At 41.6% G+C, this 20,791-nt stretch overlaps 1 protein-coding gene and 1 long non-coding RNA gene across 2 annotated transcripts in view; one reads left to right on the top strand and one right to left on the bottom strand.

The window, feature by feature from the left end:
• LOC132406253 (cysteine dioxygenase type 1-like) overlaps window positions 1-20,791 on the bottom strand; it is a 112,730-nt gene that overhangs the window by 40,701 nt on the left and 51,238 nt on the right. The gene's annotated exons all lie outside the window — the stretch shown is intronic.
• LOC132406255 (uncharacterized) overlaps window positions 1-20,791 on the top strand; it is a 48,644-nt gene that overhangs the window by 22,273 nt on the left and 5,580 nt on the right. The window contains exon 4 of the long non-coding RNA XR_009516113.1: window positions 16,406-16,491. This is a non-coding gene — a long non-coding RNA (uncharacterized LOC132406255). The remainder of the gene's footprint in view (window positions 1-16,405; window positions 16,492-20,791) is intronic.

Consider the following 20,791-nt stretch of genomic DNA (forward strand, 5'->3'; position numbering starts at 1 on the left):
GTGGGGAAGGCTGACGAACTGAGGGCGTGGATTGACATGTAGAATTATGACATTGGAGCCATTAGTGAAACTTGGCTACAGGAGGGGCAGGACTGGCTGCTTAATGTTCCAGGATTCTGATGTTTCAGACTTGATAGAGGCTTGATAGACTTGAATGAAGGGTGGGGGGGGGGGGTGTGGTGGCATTGATAGTTAAGGAAAATGTTACAGCAGTGCTCAGGCAGGACAGATTAGAGAGCTTGTCTACCGAGGCCATATGGGTGGAGCTGAGAAACAGGAAAGATATGACCACTTTAATAGGGTTGTATTATAGACCACCCAAAAGTCAGTGAGAATTGGAGGAACAAATCTGCAGAGAGATAACAGACAACTGCAGGAAACATAAAGTTGTGATAGTAGGGGAATTAAATTTTCCACATATTGATTGGGATTCCCAAACTGTTAAAGGTCTAGACGGATTAGAGTTTGTAGTATGTGTTCAGAAAAGTTTTCTAAATCAATATATAGAGGTACCAACCAGAGAAGAAGCAATATTAGATCTCCTATTATGAAATGAGTTAGGACAGGTGACGGAAGCGTGTGTAGGAGAACACTTTGGGTCCAGTATCATAACACCATTAGTTTGAAATTTGATATTGAATAAAGATAGATCTGGTCCTCGGGTTAAGGTTCTAAAGTGGAAAAAGGCCAAATTTGAAGAAGTGAGTAAGGATCTTGTTACGTACTTGTGACACATGACAGTGGAACCCTTGTCACGTGACTGGGGTTGAAGCTGTACTGGACTTGAGGTGATGGTCTTGTGATGGTGGTGACATCATTTTCCCGCCAGTAGAGATCATGTGACAGGTTTTTTTTTCAGGTTATAAAAGGTAGACCCCACCCTGTGAGGAGGGGCAGTTCGTGGTTGGATTTGCCAGGTTGACTTAATGCCACTGCGTGTTTTAAGTGATGACGCAGTTTAGTTGAAGGATGAAGTTTTTATTTAATGCCTAAAGCAGGGGTCAGCAACCTTTACCACTGAAAGAGCCACTTGGACCCGTTTCCCACAGAAAAGAAAACACTGGGAGCCGCAAAACCCGTTTGACATTTAAAATGAAATAACACTGCATACAACGTTTTTTTTGCCTTTATGCTACGTATAAACAAACTATAATGTGTTGCATTTATGAAATTGATGAACTCCTGCAGAGAAAACGAAATTACATTTCTGCATGCAACAAAAACATTTTGAACTCCGAAAAAAAGACGTTGGGTTGAAAGTTACTTTTAAGTAAAATATTCAATGTCTATTTGAGTCCTTCTTGTATTTATGAAAAACGCCGAACTTAAATTTTCCGCCAGCAGCAAACCAAAAATAACGTCAGCCAGCTGTCATCCTGAAAAATGAAAGGACTATTTCACTGAACAATGAAAAAATATGAATATAAGTAAAATAATAGGCAATTAAAATATTTATCATACTTGGTTAATGGGATTTCTGCTCCTGGACCTCAGCGCACAGCGTCTGCACATCAGGGCTGTATGATGTCACCTTCATCTTTACACAGGATCGCAAGCTGTCATCTGTGAGGTTTTCAATATCACTCCATTTGTGTTTCTGAGCAAGAACGGCCTTCTGACGGGCAACATCTTCAAGGTCTGCTGTCAAGCGTCTAAACTTGGACACCCATATGTCTTTGTCGGCTATGTCGGCCAGTTCCATCTCAAGATCAGGTTGACTCACACCTGCCAATGCAGTCGTATTCAGTAGGGAAGGATCGATGCTTAAGGGAGTGACCGGGAAGGATAATGTGTTTTTTTCCTCTCTGAACTCACAGAAGCGTTTCCCAAACGATGTTTGCATTGCGATGATTGCAGAATGTAAATACTCCGAAATTATCATGTCGTGACCTTGTTTGAACTCTCTCAAATTGGGGAAGTGAGACAAAGTGCCTTTCTGTAAATCTCTGGCAAGCACTGTCAACTTGCGCTCGAATGCCAAAACATCCTCCAACATGTGCAGGGCTGTACGTCCTTTCCCCTGAAGAGCTGTGTTCAGCGTGTTCAGGTGCGCTGTCATGTCTACCATGAAGTGTAGCTTTTCCAGCCACTCTGGCTGTTCCAGCTCAGGAAAGGTGAGCCCTTTGCTGCCCAGGAAAGTTTTCACTTCTTCCAGACACGCGACAAAGCGTTTCAGCACCTTCCGTCTGGACAGCCAGCGATAAAAACACGTTGTAGCGGTGTCAGTAAACTGCAGTCAAAGATAGCTTTATTCGAACTAAACAGCCTTGCTTTTAAGCCTCCCTCAACCCAGCCCCCATGGACGCAGATGCTGCAAAAGACGCGTACTCACAACCCCCCGTAGGCTATCTCCCTTAGCCGGAATGCTGGCTAATTGTGAGCCGTTTCGGATGTGGCAGGAAATGTGTCGCTACACTTAGGTTGTACAAGATCACCATAATTACATTTCAAAAGCTAACAAACTAACATAAAATACATTTTAATTAAATACTGACCAATTATTTCCCAAAGCCACAGGGAGCCGCAGCACAGAGGTGAAAGAGCCACAAATGGCTCGGGAGCCGCAGGTTGCCGACCCCCGGCCTAAAGATTAAAAGGTCATTGCCAGCAGGTTCTTTATGATTCTGCTAGTTCGAGAAAATTAGTGGAGAGTGAAGATTGGAAGTTCGGAAGTTAAAGATCGAGGAGAATCGCTTTCTACGGTGAAACGGGTGCGACCTTTGTTTGATCCTTATTTGGAAGGATTTCGTTGACTATCTTCGTGTTAATCCCTGGGTTTACCAGAATGGATTGAGGATAGTGAGGAAGGAAAGGTCAGTGCCTTTAAGCTGTTCTGTTTCGTAAATTCCTCGTGGGAAGTTCGACGTCGGGGATCGAAGCCGAGCGACGTGAAAGAGAATTTAAATCGTCCTGTAAGGTCTCTCCTTTTAAATGAACTGTGTTTGTTTACTTTTGGGGGGTTTGTTTTCCGTGTTTAATAAACGTGTTGTTTGTTATAAGAAACCCTTGCCGAACTCATATATTTATTGTTGCCTGAATACGTAACATTAATTATGGGGGCTCATCCGGGATTGAATCATTTGAGTTTAAATGCTTGCTAACTGTTAAATCGGTGTTTTGGAAACGGGGATTACTCGGTTCTTTTGTTTGGCTTGTTGTGGTATTCGGCAGCAATGAATATTGATGAGTTTCTGGCTTTGCCAGCTGCGGAGGTGTTGGTGAAGGCGAAAAAGACTGAGATGTTTGAGATAGCTAGTAGATTGCAACATAAAGGTATTTTGCAGACTACATCTAAGGCTGTAATACAGAGAAAAATCGCGTCACTCTTTGTGGTCTCGGGTGTTTTTGATGAATCGATTTTAGAGTCGTTTCAAATAAGTAATCTGGAGATGCAGTTGCAAATCGAACAAATGAAATTGGAGAGGTGTAAATTGGAGGCGGAACAAAAGCAGCGAGAATTTGCAAATGCAATGGAGGAATTAAGGTCTAGAAATCAGTCTTCTGGTTCTAAAAAACCGTTTGTTGCTAGTCAAGAAATTAAATTGGTCCCTCCATTTAGTGAAACAGAAGTGGAAAGGTATTTTCAACATTTTGAAACTATTGCTCAGATGTCAGAGAGGCCAAAAGATAAATGGTCAGTGTTGTTACAGAGTGTAATTAAAGGCAAAGCACGACAAGTTTACACAGCTTTAACAGCTGCACAAGCTGTTAAAATATTATGATATTGTAAAGAGGCATACCTTAAACGCATATGAGTTAGTCCCAGAAGCATATAGGGAAAGATTCAGAAGTTTGAAAAAGTCTGTGGAAAAAACTTATGTGGAATTTGCCTATGATAAAGCTATGTGTTTTGAGAGATGGGTTTCTTCTAAAGATGTAAATGGGGACTATGATACATTGAGAGAGCTGATTTTGATGGAGGAATTTAAAAGAAGCATTCCTGTTGAAGTAAGGACCTACTTAAATGAGAAGGATACTGATAAATTGCAGGACTGTGCTAGATTAGCTGATGAGTATGTTTTAATCCATAAGAATAAATTTCCTCAGGGCAGAAATTTTAAGAGGAAAAATAACATGGAGACTCCAGGTAAATCTGAAATTAAATCAGAGGTTAATGAGAAAGTTGATGAGAAAGGAAAGCCTGTGAAGGAAAGACAGTTTGGTCTTACTTGTAACTATTGTAAGAAGCCTGGCCATGTAATGGCTAACTGTTTCAAATTGAAAAAGAAAGAGAAGGAAGCAGTTCCAGATGCTTGTGTGCAACATACTGAAGCACCTGTAAAGTTACAGGGTTTGATAAACACAAATGAGGCTTTGTTAGAGTCTGACCAAGTTAAAAAGGGATATGATCATTTTGTAACTGAAGGGTTTGTATCCTTGAAAGAAGGATCTACTCTGGTGCCAATAAAAATCCTTAGGGATACTGGTGCTTCTCAATCACTGATGTTAGACAGTGTGTTGAAGTTTAATGAAGAGTCTGATACCGGTGAGGTAAATTACATAAGAGGTGTTGGAAGGGATTTTATGCCTGTACATTTACATAAAGTGAATTTAAAGTCAGGGTTAGTTACAGGATTTGTTAAAGTAGGATTACAGCATAGCTTACCTGTGAAGGGTATTTCTTTATTGTTAGGTAATGACTTGGCAGGTGGACAAGTTTTTCCTGAAGTGCATTTGACAATGGAGTCCGAGGAACCAGAGTTGAATTCTAACACAGATTCTTCCTGTGTTGTGACTAGAGCTCTGGCTAAAAAGATTGATGCGCAGAATGAGGTTGTTACTCAGGACTGTTCAACTCAGGATTCGAGTTTTGAGGATGTGTCAGAGACTTTCTTATCTTCGTTGTTTGAACAAGATTCTGGGAGTAAATCTGACTATAAAGATTTATCTTTGTCTCGGAAGGAGATGATAGCAGAGCAGAATAGAGACTCTGAGATTATAAAATTAAGAGAGCAGGTTTTACTAGATAGTGAAATTAATAAGGTGCCAGTAGGATATTACTTGAAAAAAGGAGTGTTGATGAGGAAGTGGAGATCACCTACAATTCCTGCAAGTGAGGATTGGAATGTTGTTTACCAGGTAGTTGTTCGGAAAGTTTATCGAAATGAGATTTTGACTTTAGCTCATAGTGTGCCTTTAGGTGGACATCAAGGGGTAAGGAAAACTGTGGACAAGATTTTAAAACATTTTTACTGGCCTGGTCTAAGAAAAGATGTGGCGATGTTTTGTAAAACGTGCCATACTTGTCAAATTGTGGGTAAACCAAATTAGGTTACACCAGTAGCTCCATTACAACCTATCCCAGCAATTGGTGAATCATTTTCTAAAGTTATTGTAGATTGTGTTGGTCTATTACCAAAGACAAAAACTGGTTATTAGTATTTGTTGACTATCATGTGTACTTCGTTTAGGTTTCCAGAGGCAGTACCACTTAGGAATATAAAAGCTAAGACTGTGACAAAGGCCCTTATAAATTTTTTAACTTATTTTGGATTACCTAAGGAGATACACACTGATCAAGGCAGTAATTTTATGTCTGGATTGTTTCAACACATAGTTTATAAATTGGGAGCTAAGCAAATCACTTTGTCTGCATGCCATCCAGAATCGCAGGGTGCCTTGGAGAGGTTTCATTCTACCCTCAAGAATATGATTAGGACATTTTGTGTGGAAAATGAAAGTGACTGGAATGGGGGTATAAACTTACTTTTATTTGCAGTAAGGGAATCGGTACAGGAATCTTTAGGTTTTAGTCCATTTGAACTTGTGTTTGGGCATAGAGTTAGAGGACCTTTAGCTTTATTGAAAGAACAGTGGATTAGTAAGGAAGTACACACTAATTTGTTGGACTATGTTTTGAAATTTAAGGACAGGTTACATAAAGCTTGTAGCTTAGCTAAAGAAAATTTAAAGTTGGCTCAGGAGAAAATGAAGACTTGGTATGATAAAGAAGCTAGGATGAGGATGTTTAAGCCTGGAGATAAGGTGTTGGTTCTTTTCCCAGTGCAGACAAATCCTTTACAAGCTAGATTTCATGGTCCTTATGAAATTGTGTCTAAAATCAATGCTGTGGATTACGTGGTAAAAACTCCAGATCGTAGAAGGTCAACACAACTTTGCCATATAAATATGTTGAAACCATATTTTGAGAAACAATCTGATACTGTGACTGTTGTGATTAGTGAGAGTGAGTCTGATTTAACTAGGAACATGATAGATGATTCATCTGACTTTCATTCTAAATCCAACATTGTTTCTGTTAGGTTACCAAATTCAACCATTCTGGAAAATATTGATGAAAAATTAGCACATTTACAGTTAGAGCAGAGACAACAGATGAAGGAGTTGATTTTTAAATATAAGGAGTTGTTTCCAGATGTGCCAAGAAGGACTACTATAGCTTCACATGATGCAGATGTTGGGGATGCCAAACCTATTAAACAACATCCATACAGGATGAACATGGAAAAATGTGAACTTGCTGAGAAAGAAATTAAATATATGTTAGAGAATAATATCATTAGACATTCTAACTCGAATTGGAGTTCGCCATGTGTAATGGTGCCAAAGCCAGATGGTAGTATTAGGTTTTGTACGGATTATAGGAAGGTGAATGCTGTAACGAAAACAGATGCATATCCAATTCCTAGAGTAGATGATTGTGTAGATAAGGTTGGAAAAGCAAAGTTCCTTACAAAGATTGATTTATTGAAAGGGTATTGGTGTGTTCCATTAACGGACAGAGGTAGAGAGATTTCTGCATTTGTGACTCCATCTGGGTTATATGAGTATAATGTTCTTCCATTTGGGATGAAGAATGCCCCAGGTACTTTCCAGAGGATGATTAACTTTGTGATTCAGGGATTGAAAGATTCTGATGCTTATATTGATGATTTAGTGACAGGAAATGATACTTGGGAAGCACACATTATTGCGATGGAGAAATTGTTTGAAAGGCTTTCAAAAGCTAACTTAACTATTAATTTAGTTAAGAGTGAATTTGGACATGCCACTGTGACTTATCTTGGTTATGTTGTGGGTCAAGGTAAGGTAGCTCCTGTTCAGGCAAAAGTTCAGGCAATTTTAGAGATTCCCACTCCAACGGGGAAAAAGACTCTCAGAAGGTTTTTGGGAATGGTAGGATATTATCGGAAATTTTGTAAGAATTTTGCTAATGTTGCCCTTCCATTAACTAACCTTCTGCAGAAGAATAAGAAGTTTGTATGGACGGTGCCTTGTCAAGAAGCATTTGAAAAATTGAAAACAATGATATGTCAACAACCTGTGCTTAAGGCACCTGACTTTGGAAAACCTTTTTCATTGGCTGTGGATGCTAGTGATGAGGCTGCAGGAGCAGTATTAATGCAAAGGAGTGAGGGTGATGAGGTTGATCATCCAGTAGCTTACTTTTCTAAGAAATTTAATAAGCATCAAAGAAACTATTCGACAATAGAGAAAGAACAGTTATCTCTTGTTTTAGCTTTGGAATATTTTGAGGTATATGTTAGTACAACTCAAAAACCACTTATTGTTTACAGTGATCATAATCCGTTAGTTTTTCTGAGTAAGATGAAAAACAAAAACCAGAAGATTATTAAATTGGAGTTTGATGTTACAAGAGTACAATATTGTGATAACTCATATTAAAGGTAAAGATAATGTGGTTGCTGATTGTCTATCTCGATGTTGAATGTACACTGTAATTTTTTTATGGAGTGGTTTTTTTTTCAATTGTAACACTCCTACTGTATTGTGAGTTATAAGCTGTTATATGATGGTGCTGTGTATTGTATATGTTATAAAATTTGTACCTTTGTTTTTCTTGTAAGCAATTGTTGAAAATTTTTGTTCTTGTCAGATCAAAAATGTTTTTTTGGAGGGAGGTGTTACGTACTCGTGACACATGACAGTGGAGCCCTTGTCACGTGACTGGGGTTGAAGCTGTACTGGACTTGAGGTGATGGTCTTGTGATGGTGGTGACGTCATTTTCCCACCAGTAGAGATCATGAGACAGGTTTTTTTTTCAGGTTATAAAAGGTAGACCCCACCCTGTGAGAAGGGGCAGTTTGTGGCTGGATTTGCCAGGTTGGCTTAATGCCACTGCGTGTTTTAAGTGATGACGCAGTTTAGTTGAAGGATGAAGTTTTTATTTAATGCCTAAAGATTAAAAGGTCATTGCCAGCAGGTTCTTTATGATTCTGCTAGTTCGAGAAAATTAGTGGAGAGAGAAGATTGGAAGTTTGGAAGTTAAAGATCGAGGAGAATCGCTTTCTACGGTGAAACGGGGGCGACTTTTGTTTGATCCTTATTTGGAAGGATTTCGTTGACTATCTTTGTGTTAATCCCTGGGTTTACCAGAAAGGATTGAGGATAGTGAGGAAGGAAAGGTCAGTGCCTTTAAGCCGTTCTGTTTCGTAAATTCTTCGTGGTAAGTTCGACTTCGGGGATCGAAGCCAAGCGACGTGAAAGAGAATTTAAATCGTCCTGTAAAGTCTCTCCTTTTTTTAAATGGACCGTGAGCATATTGAACTTCTGGCAATACCACTTTAAAGAACTATTTTTGCAATACCACTTTAAAGAACTATTTTTGCAATACCACTTTAAAGAACTGTTTTTGCAATATCGCTTTAAGAACTGTTTTAAGCTGCCGCACCAGAGCTGTTTCCGGTTACGGTAGTGTTTGTTTACTTTTGGGGGGTTTGTTTTCGGTGTTTAATAAACGTGTTGTTTGTTATAAGAAACCCTTGCTGAACTCATATATTTATTGTTGCCTGAATACGTAACAATCTAAAAAGCATGGATTGGGACAGGTTGTTCTCTGGCAATGATGTGATTTGTAACTGGGTGGCCTATGATTCATCTGTTCAGGAATGTTCCTGCTATTTACTGCATAATTTCCTTTTGCTTTTGACCTTTGACATCTCACACTTTTCTGGATTTAACTTCACCTGTCATTTCTCTGCTGAAATCTAAATCCTGCTGTATCCTTTGACAGCCTTGTTGGTGTTATCTGTGAATTTACTAATCAGCCAACAATATTTTCATCCAAATCCTCAGCATGCAACTAGGAACCAGCTTACTTTCTGGAGAAATTGAACCCAGGTTGCTGGTGTTGTAATACCTTTGTGCTAACTGTTAAGCAAATACAACACATAGGCAGATTGTTCTCCTAGAACAGTGAGCTACCAATCCTGAGCAACACACACTAAAAGCTGGAAGAAATCAGCAGTCAGAATTCCTTGTGTTTGTGATGAACTGCCAATCCTGATGAGATTGCTGCTGTCAGTGGATGCTGGATTGCAAGCCAGGAGCAGAGTACAGTGCTCAAAAGACAAAAAGATAACTCTTCTGTATGAGCCGAGAGATGCTACATGTGATAAGATCACTCTCATACAGGAGAAACGCAATGTCATTCCATAACAGAGTTGTGCACCCTTTTGGGCAAGTATGCTTGGCTACACATGGAGCTGTCTTTGAGGACAGTAGGCTCAGATCCTGGTCTAGTGGAGCAATCTGAATTCCATTATTTCCTCTGTCCTGTCCTCGATGCAGTGGCCTGGTGTGTGGTATCGACATACCAATATCTCACCTCACGTCAAATGGCACCATAATCTCCCAGGCATCATGCTCTGCACCCTGCTAATCCAGAGTACTTCTTCAGTTCATCCAGGGCAGCGTATCAAAACGTCCCTCATGGGAAAGAGCTTGTTGTGGTTCATTAAAGCCAATTGTGAGAAGATAAAGAGATGTGGAACTGCCTTCATGGAAGGAGACAGTAGACAACAGTGGACTTGCTCTTCAGGGCTAAGATTTGTAAGCCCATTGGTCAATGCTGAAGCATGAGGGACAGTAAGGTGTTTAATTTTAATAGAAGTTGTTACTTCTTACTTACATTTGAATTTGTCTGTTATTGTTATGAAGCTCTTAGAATATTCCTGCAATTTTGAAGTGCTTGATCTGACTGGATCTGTGAACTTTGAATTTTATTACTGTTGGGAAGTCCACAATAACAACGTGAAACCTTATAAATCATTTACATCTTCCAGTTTGTAATGATGCATTCTATGGCATTGACACCTGGTAAATACAGCATGCTTTCACTGTTCGGGGATTGTAGGATTCAGTTTCCTGGAATTCATTATATTTAACGGAAAATGAAATCAGCACATCCCAGGCACTGATGATTTGGATTTCCTTCATTTCTGCTGCACTAAATGATTGACATGTCCTCCATGAACACCATCAGTTACCCATGCAAAACTTCTAGTCTGCAGGTTGGCAGAAGTTAGTTTTTTAATTGATGCTCTTTAAAGTTTTGTTCTTCTTGTTAACCTGTCCTCAGGTATGTAGTGAAATTTCACACATGAATTTCATTCTCCCAGTTCCCGAGATAGCACACCACAGCTCTGTCACTGTGCTGACTGTAGCATGTTGTTTTACTATTCAGGGATTTTAGGTTTCACTTTACAGTAATTCATTCTGGTTATTAGAAATGGAAGTTAGAAATGGAACTTATCTATATCCTGCTGTATCTTTTGACAGCCTTGTTTGTTATCCATAACCCTACTAGTGTTGGTGTTATCTGTGAATTTAGTAGTGAGCCAACACATAATTTCCTCCAAATCCTCAACATGCAACTCAGAAACAACTTGATATCTGGTGAAATTGAACCCAGGTTGCTGTTGCTGTAATACCTTTGTGCTAAGCATTGAGCATATGGAATACATAAGCAAATTTCTTCTCCTAGAACAGTGAGCTGCCAATTCTGAGCAACAGACATAAAAAATGGAGGAAATCAGCAGGTCAAAATTCCTTGTGTTTGTGATGAACTGCCAATCCTGATGAGATTGCTGCTGTCAGTGGACACTGGATTGCAAGCCAGGAGCAGAGTACAGTGCTCAAAAGACAAAAAGATAACTCTTCTGTATGAGCCGAGAGATGCTACATGTGATAAGATCACTCTCATACAGGAGAAAGGCAATGACATTCCATAACAGAGTTGTGCACCCTTTTGGGCAAGTATGCTTGGCTACACACGGAGCTGTCTTTGAGGACAGTAGGCTCAGATCCTGGTCTAGTGGAGCAATCTGAATTCCATTATTTCCTCTGTCCTGTCCTCGATGCAGTGGCCTGGTGTGTGGTATCGACATACCAATATCTCACCTCACGTCAAATGGCACCATAATCTCCCAGGCATCATGCTCTGCACCCTGCTAATCCAGAGTACTTCTTCAGTTCACCCAGGGCAGCATATCAAAACGTCCCTCATGGGAAAGAGCTTGTTGTGGTTCATCAAAGCCAATTGTGAGAAGATAAAGAGATGTGGAACTGCCTTCATGGAAGGAGACAGTAGACAACCGTGGACTTGCTCTTCAGGGCTAAGATTTGTAAGCCCATTGGTCAATGCTGAAGCATGAGGGACAGTAAGGTGTTTAATTTTAATAGAAGTTGTTACTTCTTACTTACATTTGAATTTGTCTGTTATTGTTATGAAGCTCTTTAGAATATTCCTGCAATTTTGAAGTGCTTGATCTGACTGGATCTGTGAACTTTGAATTTTATTACTGTTGGGAAGTCCACAATAACAACGTGAAACCTTATAAATCATTTACATCTTCCAGTTTGTAATGATGCATTCTATGGCAATGACACCTGGTAAATACAGCATGCTTTCACTGTTTGGGGATTGTAGGATTCAGTTTCCTGGAATTCATTCTATTTAACGGAAAAAGAAATCAGCACATCCCAGGCACTGATGATTTGGATTTCCTTCATTTCTGCTGCACTAAATGATTGACATGTCTTCCACGAACACCATCAGTTACCCATGCAAAACATCTAGTCTGCAGGTTGGCAGAAGTTAGTTTTTTAATTGATGCTCTTTAAAGTTTTGTTCTTCTTGTTAACCTGTCCTCAGGTATGTAGTGAAATTTCACACATGAATTTCATTCTCCCAGTTCCCGAGATAGCACACCACAGCTCTGTCACTGTGCTGACTGTAGCATGTTGTTTTACTATTCAGGGATTTTAGGTTTCACTTTACAGTAATTCACTCTGGTTATTAGAAATGGAAGTTAGCAGGCCTAGGCACCTGATTCCATGCATCTTTGACGCACTGGATCCAGAATCACCCATTAACGGGGACTTCTTGTTTCCCAAAATATACCTTTCAACTCTGCATGGCTGCTGATGCTTTGCTGCTCTTCACTCCCACAGGGACCCCGACTGAAGGCACACACCCGGTTGCATGCAAACAGCAGCGACCCGTACTGGGACTGCTAGAGTGAAACAGAGGCGTAGAGCCGAGTGTCAGAGATGGGTGGACTAAGTTAACATAACACTATTTTGTGGTTACTAAGGAAGGGTGTTCGTGCAAGAATCTGCCAACCCTGTATGTTGCAGAGTATGAGTGTAGAAGGCTGGGATTTTGCCTCAGCAAGAGATACCCAACCAGTTAAATCTTGGATGTCACCATTTGACCAGAAACATCATGGAGATCTGTACATATACAGAATGCTGCTGCATATGTATATTCATGTGTCATTGAATTATACAACTTGGAAACAGAACCTTTGACCAAACTCAGCCATGATAACTGACATACACAAAATGCTGGAGGAACTCAGCAGGCCAGGCATTATCAAAGGAAAAGAGTACAGTTGATGTTTTTAGGTCTCTGCTGGAGGGTCAAGGCCCCAAATGTGGACTATGCTATTTTCAATGGATGCTACCTGGCCCACTGAGTTCCTTTGGCATTTAATGTGTGTTGCTAGGATTTCCAGCATCTGTAGATATTCTCTTGTCCACGTCAACTGAATTAGTCCTGTTTTGATTCATAGGGTGAAGGACATTTTCTGTATTTGACCCATATCCTTCTGAACCGTTTCTATCCATGTATGTCTGAGCATGCGTTCTAAACATCATCCTTGAACTCAGCACTACAGCTTCGTCCAGCAGCTTGTTCCATACACCCCCACCTCTGTACGAAAAAGTTACCCATAAGGTCCATTACAATGGTTCTCTTCATTCTGTAGAACAATGCCCGTTAGTTTTATACTTTCCCACCCTGTGAAAAGGTTATAGTCCTCCAAATTATTTGCACAGCCTCATGATTTTTTATTTTCCTCTATAAGGTCACAGCTCACCACAGCCCCCCACCATGCTCCAGGGAAAGAGGTCTCAATCGATTGAGTCTCTCCTTGTAAGACAAGCTCTCCATTCCCAATAACACACTGTACTCTGAAATTCACTTTTTGCAGCCTTTCCAACTTAAATGACATCCTTTCAATACCTAGGTGACCAGGACTGCATATGAGTGGTCTCACCAACAACCAGTGGAGTTGGAACATGACATCCCATCTCCTGTACTCAATGTACAGAACGCTGATGTTGAGCACACCAAGCACCTCCTTCTCCAGACTGTCTCGCTGTGTCACCACTTCCATGGAACTTGGACCCTGTACTACTGGTCTCTCTGGGGATGACTGTCCTAGTCACACGTTACACATGCACACTTGCATTCAGGCCTGTATACACACATCTGTATGTGTAGACACTCACACAGATATTTACACTCATTCACAGTCCTCACTTCCTCATACACAACTTCACCCTCATCTCATTGTTGGTAACCCACCTCTGACATCACCCCACACAGAAATCAAAGGCAAACAAAACTATGTTTGTCCTTTACCTCTTCTATTAATACAAAAGCTGTTAGGAACAGAAGAGAGGCTATCTGTACAGAAGCCATCCCTGCCATGACCCCTTCTGCCCAGAGGTCAGAGACTCATTTGAACTGATGGTCAGAGATGCCACCATGTTTCCACCAGAACTGCAGCAGAAACACAACATCTACCAGATATTTCCTTAACAACCTCCCCACCGGTTGAATCTGCAAATCCTCATTGTCCCCAGAGAATTAAGGCAGAGCAGAGTATCGCCCTGCAGGAGAGTCAGCGGTGGGAGGTGAGAAACAGGAGTGTGAAGAAGATCAGGAATGATCATTTCATGTCCTTAAGCCTGAAACAGCAGCCTGCTGTCCAATCTCGGCCACATGGGTACAGTTTTGAGTTCTGTGGGGAACATTGAATACAGAAACACAGGAGCAGGCTCTTCAGCCCATCATGTCTGCACCGACCATGATGTCAATATAACTAATCCCATCAGCCCACATATCCTTCCATTCCCTCCCTATTCATATACCTGTCTGAATGACTCTTAGAAGATGCTATGTATCAGCTTTTACCACTCTCCTGTCAGCACATTTCAGGAACCTACCACCTTCTGAGTAAACAGAGGAATGTCTCACAAATCTCCTTTAAAATTTTACTTTCTTACTTTAACCTATGCCCTCTATTTTTTGATATATCCATTTTGGGAAAAGGTCTCTGACATTTAACAATTTTCATTATGTTATACGACGTCACTCCCTCTGCTTCCAATGCTCCAAGGTAAACAAACCAAGTTTCACCAACATCTCCTTATAGCTAATGCACTCAAATCCATGGAACTTCCTGGTAAATTAATTCTGCTCCCTTGACGATGTTGTGGTGGTCAGAACTGTACACGTTACGCCATCTGTGGCCTGACCAAAGCTTTTTACAGCTGCAATATTATTTCCAATTATTATACCCGTTAATTAGTCCAAATGTTGAAGGCAAGCATGCCACATTCCCTCCTTACTACCTTAACTACTTATGTTGACACTTTCAGAGAACTATGTCCTTGCACCACAATATCCCTCTGTACAGCAGTCTTCCTGCTACTTTCCACACACTTTCCTCTTTTATTTGACCTCGCACATCCCACACTTGTCTGGATTGAGCTATATCTGCCATTTCTCTGCTGAAAATGTTCACTTATCTATATCCTGCTGTATCTTTTGACAGCCTTGTTTGTTATCCATAACCCTACTAGTGTTGGTGTTATCTGTGAATTTAGTAGTGAGCCAACAAATAATTTCCTCCAAATCCTCAACATGCAACTCAGAAACAACTTGATATCTGGTGAAATTGAACCCAGGTTGCTGTTGCTGTAATACCTTTGTGCTAAGCATTGAGCATATGGAATACATAAGCAAATTTCTTCTCCTAGAACAGTGAGCTGCCAATTCTGAGCAACAGACATAAAAAATGGAGGAAATCAGCAGGTCAAAATTCCTTGTGTTTGTGATGAACTGCCAATCCTGATGAGATTGCTGCTGTCAGTGGACACTGGATTGCAAGCCAGGAGCAGAGTACAGTGCTCAAAAGACAAAAAGATAACTCTTCTGTATGAGCCGAGAGATGCTACATGTGATAAGATCACTCTCATACAGGAGAAAGGCAATGATATTCCATAACAGAGTTGTGCACCCTTTTGGGCAAGTATGCTTGGCTACACACGGAGCTGTCTTTGAGGACAGTAGGCTCAGATCCTGGTCTAGTGGAGCAATCTGAATTCCATTATTTCCTCTGTCCTGTGCTCGATGCAGTGGCCTGGTGTGTGGTATCGACATACCAATATCTCACCTCACGTCAAATGGCACCATAATCTCCCAGGCATCATGCTCTGCACCCTGCCAATCCAGAGTACTTCTTCAGTTCACCCAGGGCAGCATATCAAAACGTCCCCCATGGGAAAGAGCTTGTTGTGGTTCATTAAAGCCGGTTGTGAGAAGATAAAGAGATGTGGAACTGCCTTCATGGAAGGAGACAGTAGACAACCGTGGACTTGCTTTTCAGGGCTAAGATTTGTAAGCCCATTGATCAATGCTGAAGCATGAGGGACAGTAGGGTGTTTAATTTTAATAGAAATTGTTCATTAATATTTACATTTGATTTTGTCTGTTACCAGCACACATCAGGCACTGAGGATTTGGATAGCGTTCATTTCTGTTGCAATAAATTATTGATATGTCCTCCACTAACACCCACAGTTACCCATGCAAAGCATCTAGTCTGCAGGTTGGCAGAAGTAAGTTTTTTAATCAATGTGATTTAAAGTTGTTAAGAAGTCTTCAGCGATGTAGAGAACTTTTATACGTTCTCCAGGTTCTTGAGATACTGGTGAATTAGCAGATCACAGCTCTGTCACTGTGCTGAATGTAGCTTGTGTTTTACTCTTCAGGGATTGTAGGTCTCACTTTTCGGTAATTCACTATGGTTATTAGTAAAGGAAATCAGCAGGTCCCAGGCAACTAGAAGTGTGATTTCATGCATTTCTGTTGCAATATATAATGGGCCTGTGAACCACAAACACCACCACTTATCATTGTGTAAAATAAAGTTGACCAAAAAGTTTTTAAACTTACGGGATGCACTGGATCCAGAATCACACATTAAAAGGGGACTTTTCATTTCCCAAAATACACCTTTCAACTCTGCATCTCTGCTGATGCTTTGCTACTCTTCACTCCCACAGGGACCCCGACTGAAGGCACACACCCGATCACATGCAAACAGCAGCAACCCGTACTGGAGCTGCTAAAGTAAAAGAGAGGCTTCGAGGTGAGGGTGAGAGATGGGCTGAATATAACAATACTTTGTGGTGATTGAGGAAGGGTGGTGGTGCAAGAATCTGCCAACACTATACATTAGAAACATAGAAAACCTACAGCACATTACAGCCCTTCAGCCCACAATGCTGTGCGGAAGATGTACTTACTTTAGAAATGACCTAGGGTTAGCCATAGCCCTGTATTTTTCTAAGTTCCATGTAGACGCTATTGTATCCGCCTTCCGCAGTGTCGCCAGCAGCCCATTCCACGTACTCACCACTCTCTGTGTAAAAAACTTACCCCTGACATCTCCTCCGTATCTACTTCCAAGCACCTTGAAACTGTGCCCCCTCATGTTAGCCATTTCAGCCCTGGGAAAAAGCCTCTGTCTATCTACATGATCAATGCCTCTTATCATCTTATGCACGTCTATCAGGTCACCTCTCATCCTTCTTCACGCCAAGAAGAAAGGCCAAGTTCACTCAACCTTTTCTCATAAGGCATGCTCCCCAATCTAGGCAACATCCTTGTAAATCTCCTCTGCACCATTTCTATAGTTTCCACATCCTTCCTGTAGTGAGTTGACCAGAACTGAGTATAGTATTCCAAATGGGTTCTGACCAAGGTCCTATATTGTTGCAACATTAACTCTCTGCTCTTGAATTCAATCCCACAGTTGATGAAGGCCAATTCATTGTATGTCTTCTTAACCACACAGTCAAACTGCGCAGCAGCTTAGAGTGTCCTATGGACTCGGACCCAAGAACCTCCACAGTACCATTAATACTATATTCTGCCATCGTATTTGGCCTACCAAAATGAACCACCTCACATTTATCTGGGTTGTACTCCATATGCCACTTCTCAGCCCAGTTTTGTATCCTATCGATGTCCTGCTGTAACCTCTGACAGCCCTCCACACTATCCACAATACCCCCAACTTTTGTGTCATCAGCAAACTTACTAACTCGTCCATCCACTTCCTCATCCAGGTCATTTATAAAAATCACGAAGAGAAGGGGTCCCAGAACAGATCCCTGTGGTACACCACAGGTCACCGACCTCCATGCAGAATTTGATCCATCTACAACCACTCTTTACCTTCTGTGGGCAAGCCAGTTCTGGATCCACAAAGCGATCTCTCCTTGGATCCCATGCCTCCTTACTTTCTCAATAAACCTTGCATGGGGTACCTTATCAAATGCCTTGCTGAAATCCATATACACTACATCTACTGCTCTGCCTTCATCAATGTGTTTAGTCACATACTCAAAAAACTCAATCAGGCTTGTAAGGCATGACCTGGCTTTGACAAAGCTATGCTGAATATCAACTTACCAACCGCTGAAATAAGACTCACTGGTCTATAATTTCCTAGGCTATCACTACTCCCTTTCATAAGGGAACAACATCTTTAACCCTCCAATCCTTTGGAACCTCTCCTATGCATTTTGATGATGCAAAGATCATTGCCAGAGGCTCAGCAATCTTCTCCCTTACCTCCCACAGTAGCCTGGGGTATATCACGTCTGGTCCTGGTGACTTTCCAACTTGATGCTTTCCAAAAGCTCCAGGACATCCTCTTTCTTAATATCTATATGCTCAAGCTTTTCAGTCCACTGTAAGTCATCCCTACAATTGCCAAGGTCCTTTTCCGTAGTGAATACTGAAGCAAAGTATTCATTAAGTACCTCCGCTACCTTCTCCAGTTCCATTCACACTTTTCCACTGTCACACTTGATTGGTCCTATTCTTTCACATCTTATCCCCTTGCTCTTCATATACTTGTAGAATGCCTTGGTTCCCTTAGAATGCCTTAGAATACCCTACCATCCTTTCCCTGTCTCAATCGCAGCGTACCTATGCAGAACTCCACGCAAATATCCCCTGAGCATTTGCTACATTTCTGCTATACATTTCCCTAAGAGCATCTACCCCAATTTATGCTTCCAAGTTCCTGCCTGATAGCTTCATATTTCCCCTTACTCTGATCAAACGTTTTCCTAATTTGTCTGCTCCTATCCCTTTCCAATGCTTATGGTAAAGGAAATAGAATGATATCACTAACTCCAAAATACTCTCCTACTGAGAGACCCGTCACCTGACCAGGTTCATATCCCAATACCAGATCAACTACAGCCTCTCCTCTGGTAATCTTATCTACATATTGTGTCAGGAAACCTTCCTGAACACACCTAACAAGCTCCACTCCATCTAAACCCCTTGCTCTAGGAATATGCCAATCAATATTGGGGAAATTAAAATCTCCCATCATGACAACCCTTTTACTAATGCACCATTCCAGAAACTGTCTCCCTATCTGCTCCTCGATGCCCCTGTTACTATTGGGTGGTCTATAAAAAATGGGTGGTCTATTGACCCCTTCCCGTTTCTAACTTCCACCCACAGAGACTCAGTGGACAATCTCTCCATGACTTCTTCCTTTTCTTCAGCTGGGACACTATCCCTGATCAGCAGTGCCATGCCCCAAACTCTTTTGCACCCCCTCCCCCATTCTTTTGAAACACCTAAAGCCTGGCACTCTAAGTAGCCATTCCTGCCACTGAGGCATCCAAGTCTCTGTAATGGCCACAACGTCATAGCTCCAAGTACTGATCCACGCTCTAAGCTCATCCACTTTTTTCATGATACTCCTTGCATTAAAATAGACTTACTTCAAACCATCAGTCTGAGCACACCCCTTCTCTATCACCTGCCTGTCCTCCCTCACGCACTGTCTACAAGTTTTCTCTATCTGTGAGCCAACCGCCCCTTCCCCCGTCTCTTCAGTTCGGTACTCACCCCCTAGCAATTCTAGTTAAACTCTCCCCAGTAGCCTTAGCAAACCTCCCTGCCAGAATATTAGTCCCTCTCAGATTCAAGTGCAACCCGTCCTTATTGTACAGGTCATGCCAGCCCAAGAGAGGTCCTAATGATCCAGAAAGCTGAAACCCTGCCCCCTGCTCCAATCCATCAGCCACACATTTATCCTCCACCTCACTCTATTCATATACTCACTGTTGCGTGGCTCAGGCAGTAATCCCAAGATTACTACTATGTGGTTCTACTTCTCAGCTTCTTTTCTAACTCCCTGTAGTCTGTTTTCAGGACCTCCTCCCTTTTCCTATCTATGTTGTTGGTACCAATATGTACCACAACATCTGGCTGTTTATCTTCCCACTTCACAATATCGTAGACGCGATCAGAAACATCCCGGACCTTAGCACTCGGGAGGCAAACTATCATCCGTATTTCTTTCCTATAGCCTGTCTGACCCCTTAACTATAGAGTCCCCTATCACTGCTGCCATCCTTTTCCTTTCCCTACCCTTCTGAGTCACAGGGCCAGATTCTGTGCCAGAGATGTGGCCACTGTTGCTTACCCCAGGTAGGTTGTTCTCCAGCAGTACTCAAACAGGAGTACTTATTCTTAAGGGGAACAACCCCAGGGGTACTCTCTAGTATCTGACTCTTGTCCTTCCCTCTCCTGACTGTTACCCACTTATCTCTCTCCTGCCCTGGTGTGACTACTTGCCTATAGCTCCTATCTATCTCCTCCACTCTTACCCTGACCAGGCAAAGGACATCGAGCTGCAACTCCAGTTCTCTCAAGAGCTGCAGCTCGACACACCTGGTGCAGACGTGGCCATCCGGGAGGCTGAGGGTCTCCTGGATATCCCACATCTGACACCCAGTATAGAACACTGGCCTCACAGATATGGGAGGAGAGGGCTCACAAATTATAAATCTTGGATGTTACCATTTGACCAGAAACATCATGGAGACCTATACATATATGCTGACACATGTGTATATTCATGTGTCACAGAACTATACAGCTTGGAAACAGACACTTTGTCCATGTCAACTGAATTAGTCCCATTTCGAGTCATAGGGTCTTGACCCACATCCCTCCAAACCTTCCTATCCATGTATCTGTCCAAATGCCTTCTAAATGAAACACTTTGGTTTCCTCAGCTGCGTAAGTCTAGGGAAGATGATCTCTGGCACTGCCAAACATGTGAGACTGAGGAGCAAGCCTGCTGTTTGTGTGGATGCTGTTTCTTAGAAATTAGTACCACTACCTTGTTAGAAATTAGTGCCACGAAATAACAGACTGCATACAATTAAAAGATATATCTTTATAATTCTTAATTTGACTAAAGGGTTAGTAACAAAAAGAAAAAAAAAGGAAGGGGACCAGTTTAATGAACCAGCCTCACTTGCACAAATTGGAGCTCATGGTTTCCCCAAGTCACCGATCCTCAATTGACCTCACCCTGAACTTCCTCAAATCACAATGTCACTCTG

This window comes from Hypanus sabinus, chromosome 16 (assembly GCF_030144855.1).
Source record: "Hypanus sabinus isolate sHypSab1 chromosome 16, sHypSab1.hap1, whole genome shotgun sequence".
In the NCBI taxonomy this organism is placed as follows: Eukaryota; Metazoa; Chordata; class Chondrichthyes; order Myliobatiformes; family Dasyatidae; genus Hypanus; species Hypanus sabinus.